Source organism: Schistocerca nitens, chromosome 4 (genome assembly GCF_023898315.1).
Source record: "Schistocerca nitens isolate TAMUIC-IGC-003100 chromosome 4, iqSchNite1.1, whole genome shotgun sequence".
NCBI lineage: Eukaryota > Metazoa > Arthropoda > Insecta > Orthoptera > Acrididae > Schistocerca > Schistocerca nitens.
The window spans coordinates 884,474,295-884,480,454 of NC_064617.1; the positions used below are offsets into that span (position 1 = coordinate 884,474,295).

The following is a 6,160-nucleotide window of genomic DNA, read 5'->3' on the forward strand; positions in this document are numbered from 1 at the left end:
GAAGACCTCCGGCAACATGCTCCCGCACTGTAATTCATTTCCAACGATTTGTTAATGCGTTATGTTACCGCACTTTACTTGTCCAACGAAGTCAGCCAATCAGACCGTTGCCCGCGCAAATTCAAGCGGCCCGCCAGATACAAATTAGTGTCAACTGTTTCTCACAGCGCACGAGGCTGCTCAGCCTTTCGCTCGGGTTCGACCCTTACTACCACCCCATGTCCAGTGTTTGTATCGCCGTCTTTTTCAGTTTTAGGAAACCAAGCGAAGAATATTTTTGGCGACACCGTCTCTGGTGGGTCGCTTGCATTTTCGACCGCAACGGTCTGAGTGGCTAACGTCAATGCTAATTAATTCAGAAACGGCGCAACGGCTCGATTTTTTCCTTGACAATTATTTCTGAGCACAACCTGCCCTGAAATACACTTACAAGTTTTTCAGACTGTTTCTGACCACCCTGTATTCGTATTTCAAAAAACTGTTGAGCTATTCGTTACGCTTTGTTTCTGCAAGAAGATACTTAGAAGACGAAATGATAAATGCTATTACTTCCTCATACTAACACGTTATAGGACGTGTACTGATTTAAAATGGCTCTGAGCACTATGGGACTTAACATCTATGGTCATCAGTCCCCTAGAACTTAGAACTACTTAAACCTAACTAACCTAAGGACAGCACACAACACCCAGTCATCACGAGGCAGAGAAAATCCATGACCCCGCCGGGAATCGAACCCGGGAACCCGGGCGCGGGAAGCGAGAACGCTAACGCACGACCACGAGCTGCGGACTACTATGTTATAAATAGCGTATGTAAGTACTTTCTTATTTCACTTAGAAAACTGGCTATTTAAAAGTTTAACTTACACCTCAGAATTGGGTGATCGAATAGTTTATATGAGCTCTTATTATATATATATATATATATATATATATATATATATATATATATATATATAGATTGCCTATGAATGCACCGATAAGTGGTGCGAAACCGGTCGCAGATTTAAAAAAATTCATTCATGCAGCCAGTGCGGAATTTACTTTGAAAAAAATGTCGAAGTTTAGCCGTGGTTGCCCGCCCTACAAAACAACATAAACAACAGTTGTTTTACTGGTTCAAATGGTTCAAATGGCTCTGAGCACTATGGGACTCAACTGCTGTGGTCATAAGTCCCCTAGAACTTAGAACTACTTAAACCTAACTAACCTAAGGACAGCACACAACACCCAGCCATCACGAGGCAGAGAAAATCCCTGACCCCGCCGGGAATCGAACCCGGGAACCCGGGCGTGGGAAGCGAGAACGCTACCGCACGACCACGAGATGCGGGCAGTTGTTTTACTGTTCCATTGCACATGCGTTCTGAGCGAAAACAGCGACTGTATTTTTCCCTGCGTTATTCCGATGGCCCCTGCACGCGATACAGCATGGTGCTGACAGCAGAAATTTCACACAGTTTTCCTCCAATTCAGAACGCTTCTCTCAGAACGTCAGCTTTGCTCTAAGAATCCACAACTAAGTTTCCCTAGTATCTGCGTCAGAGTCTTATCAGCTACTCGTATATCAGTAGAGGTCTGCGCGGATGCGGATATCCGCGGATATATCCGCGGATATCCGCCGTATTTGTTACTTGGCGGATAAAATCCCGACCGGCGCGGATATCCGCGGGTCATCTGCATATAATGAGCAAGGCATCTGCCCAGTACGTATGTTGCAACGTTGGTTGAAAACTTCAAGTCTGTTGACATTCTTGGAAACTTGCAAGGCCCGGGTAGAGCGACTGTCTGTTGCCCTCAGCTCCTGGCTACGACCGACGTAGCTCTGTACCCAAGAGACCTGCGCGTAATCCGTTTCCGCGACCGTGTCTTTCGTGTGGCCTGTGAAGTGCTCTCTGGGTGGCAAACCTGCCCACTGTCTACCAGACAGGTGCCCGTTGCAATTTTCCGCTGCCTTCAGTTAGCGCTTTGTAGTGACCGAGTGACAACGTGCATCGTAGCAAATATCAGTGAGAGTTCTTTCTTCAAATGAACACCATATCGATGGATACAATTTCGTGTAAGGTGAAAAAGGTGATTTTACATTAGTGAAGGGAATCAAACTGAAATCGCCAATTTGGAAAAAATTCGGATACGTATTTGATGGCAACGAAAAGATAAAAAATATAGTGGCTTGTTTTGCATGTAAAAAAGTATATTCCTACACTGGACACAAAAGTGGAACTTCAAATTTGCTAAAACATTCGTGTGAGGCTGGACAAAGTAGCATAATTACTTATTTAAATACCAAGAGAGACGTGATAGTTCCTGAAGTTCCGCCAAATCTGAAGACAGCCGCGACAGAAAAACTTATCAATCTTGTCAGCTAAGACATTTTACCATTCGAAGTTGCGTGTGGATCTCTGTTTCTCGAGACGGCACTGCTACCTCATCCAACCATCATATCCAGAAATTTGAAGTAAACGGCCTATCGTCTGCGTGAAACTGTCTCCGCAGAAGTGAAGAATATATTCAGAGATATAGGTGGAGCACTAACTGTCGATTTATGGACTGATTCGTACCGTAAAATGGTTGGTTCAAATGGTACTGAGCACTATGGGACTTAACATCTGAGGTCATCAGTCCGCTAGAACTTACAACTACTTAAACCTAACTAACCTAAGGACATCACAAACAGCCACGCCCGAGGCAGGGTTTGAACCTGCGCCGTAGCGGTCGCACGGTTCCAGACTGTAACGCCTAGAACCGCTCGACCACTCCGGCCGACGTACCGTAAAATAAATTATATGGGAGTGACTGAACATTATGTTAATTATGAAGAAGTGAAACTTGAGGATCGAGTGTTGTGCACCAGAAATTTTGAGAGTGAGATTAAAAAAAAAAAACAGGAGAAAACATTAAACTTGAATTAAGATACTACGGTCGTTCGATTTATTCAGTGCTGTGAATAACATCGTGTTCGTTACGGATAGAGGTCCAAATATTGTGGCAGCACTTCGCCAATACAAGAGGCTCTCGTGCTCAGCACACATTCTTAATACTGTGCTGGAGCACACGTCTCGAGGAGACGCGAATGATGAGAAGAGTGACGTGCAGCGACTAACAAATTCCTGTCGAGCTAACTTTCTTTAAAAGATCTGGTCTTCAGAATCGCCTTCAGAAGTCATTGAAAGGAGATATAGACACAAGATGGAACAGTAAATTGGATATGTTTGAGTCTATTAATTCACAATGGTTTGAAGTTCTGTCAATTTTGTGAGAGAAAAATCAAGATAATTTGATTGATTCTATAGACAAGAGGATGTTTTAAGGTACAATAACCTTTCTGACACCATTTAAAATAGCTTCTTGTGCTCTCGAAGCCTCCAAAGCCCCTACGCTTTATTTATGTGTATTGTGGAAGTTAAAACTTCTCTCCTTCCTTGAAAAAAATTATGGCGACAGCCCATTTCTGACAGATTTAAAGAATACAGCCAAATCTATTTTAATCAGCAAATGGGACATAACAGAAACCCATAAACTTGCAGTGTTTTTGAATCCAAAATATAAAAACCTAAAATTTCTTAGCAGTGCCGAAAAAAATGAAGTTGTAAAGGAAGCGAAAAATTATGTTGGGAGAAATTGTCCACAGTTAAAAGATAAGGAGGAAACAACATCTGGAATTCCTGCAAAAAAAAACAGAAGTCTGACGTACTTTTTAATGAATTTGAATATTCCTCAGAAGATGAATCGACGAGAGATCTTGACTTTGCGTCAGATGAAATTCTCAGATGTACGAATGATAAGTCCAATTTTCGGAAGGCATCGACCTGATGGCCTTGGTGGCATGGACGTGAAAACGTCTATCCGCGTCTTTCCAAACTCGCATACTTCGTGCACTGCATTCCAGCGTCCAGCGCGCCATCTGAGAGAAGCTTCTCTACTGCGGGACAAATAATGCAGGACCGACGCACGTCTCTGCATAGTAATCTTCCAAAGTAAAAAGGTACTTGTACAGCTTCTCTTACTTCACTGTATTTTTTGGGCTTATCTGAATTAGTTACAATTTTTTTTCCATCTGATTCTTTCTTTTACAGAATTTGAGTTAGAAGCAAGCAGAAGATGAAAATCTTTAATCTGAAGCCTGTGAGTTTTTATCGTAATATTTATAGTAAAGAATTTCCTCGACATATTGTTAGTATCTTTACTATTCCCAACAAGAACATTTAAGTAGTATTAGGTAAAAGAAGGAAATATTTAACAAGCAATTTGTTTTGTTGTAATTTTCATATTAAAGAGCTCAATGTTAAGTTTTTACTCTTCGCAACAAGAACATTCAACAGCTAACACGTCAATATTATTAAACTAGGTAACGATGATCTCATAAGTGCCTACCTAAATTTTAGCGTGTACTACAGCAACATTTGCAGCCGCCGAACATTGTCGCTCTTTGTGAACAGTGAAACAGCCCGGCCGGAGCGGTGGCACGGCGGGCCTTGTAATTAATTACAAGTGGGACTTCAAACTACGGCTCACGACCACCAACAAGCTGTGACTGCAATAGCCCGTGAAAGATTATTCTGATCACATTGAAAACTTACAAAATATTCAAATCATCCAAAATAATAATGTGTCTTTTAATATACCAAAGCACTCCCTCATCAGACCACAAGTGGCCCATCGGGACCATCAGACCGCCGTGTCATCCTCACATGAGGATGGGGATAGGAGGGGCGTGTGGTCAGCACACCGCTCTCCCGGTCGTTACGATGGTTTTGTTTGACCGGAGCCGCTACTATTCGGTCGAGTAGCTCCTCAGTTGGCATCACGAGGCTGAGTGCACCCCGAAAAATGGCAACAGCGCGTGGCGGCCTGGATGGTCACCCATCCAAGTGCTGGCCACGCCCGACAGCGCTTAACTTCGGTGATCTGACGGGAACCGGTGTATCCACGGCGGTAAGGTCGTTGCCTTTGTAATTTACCAGCCAATTAGTAAAGATAAGGGCTGAAATTCCTAACAAAATTGAACATTTTAACTGTAACTCGGTATTGCTTAACAGGGAACAGTGCCTATAATTTGAAGTTATGGGACAGTGGTTTTTATATAGACATCCTGAAATCGTTTGCAGTTCCATTAAACTCTAGAAAAAATTATTTTTTAACATTGAAAGTATTAACTGCGAAATCTACTGCAAATTTTGTCTTAGTAATTTAGAGCAATGTTGAGGATGTTTTAAAGTGTGAAAGACTTTGTTTAGTTGAGAATGAAACAGACATTTCATTTCTCGCTACGTCTTAATTAGATAAATCAGCCAAAAGGTGGGGTTCGAGATTTCAATCGTATTTTTAGCTAAAGCTAAATGGACTCCTAATTTCTATAACCACTGATTTTGTTGTCACTCTTCGGAAGACGAGTTATTTCTTCCAGACAACGTCAATTATTGCTGGCAGTTTAACTTTTTCACAGGTGCGCCAGCGTTTTGCAGTGTAGGCCTAATACTGTAAATATTTTCACCTGGAAATAACGAGGACTGAACGCGTAAGCTATAATATAATCATCAGCTGACATGAATGGCTTCAAAATTTCACACATCCAAGCAGTGAGTACAAAAAAACTGTCGGTAAATGATGCAATGTGCTAGTAACAGTTTAAAACCATCGTCATTTTCAGCTGCCTGGGCACAAGAGCAGCGAAATATAATTGTTCCTATACACGTATTTTCATCATTTAATACTATTACATTTAATTTTATTTTTTTAAATAGCGTTTCCAATCTCACGAGATCCGAGCCGCTACTGTGTGTGCTCCGGAGCGCCAATGCTTTCCTGTTTGGAATGGTCTGCTTTAGAGTAGGTATAGAGCATTTCGTGTGATTTAAGAAGTCAAAAGTAGTTAAGTTGACGCAGAAATGGCACCCTAACAATAACTATGTCATTACATACCATAATTCTAAGTACTACTGTCTATTACTATTAATTACTCATTGAAAACTTAAATATATGCGAATGCGGATAAGGACCTTGCGGATGCGGTGCGGATTGCACTTTTCTTATCTGCGCAGACCCCTATATATCAGCCTGTTACGGTACTAACAACGCATCTCTTACAATAGCTGCGGCTGTGCCTACTTGGCAAGCCCTTTTTTGCAGATAAGAGAGCATTTTACTTTGTTTCCAAT

General features: G+C 41.8%; 1 pseudogene; it reads right to left on the reverse strand.

The window, feature by feature from the left end:
- Positions 1-4,833: 4,833 nt before the first annotated feature.
- Positions 4,834-4,951, reverse strand: LOC126253933 (5S ribosomal RNA; annotated as a pseudogene).
- Positions 4,952-6,160: the final 1,209 nt, after the last annotated feature.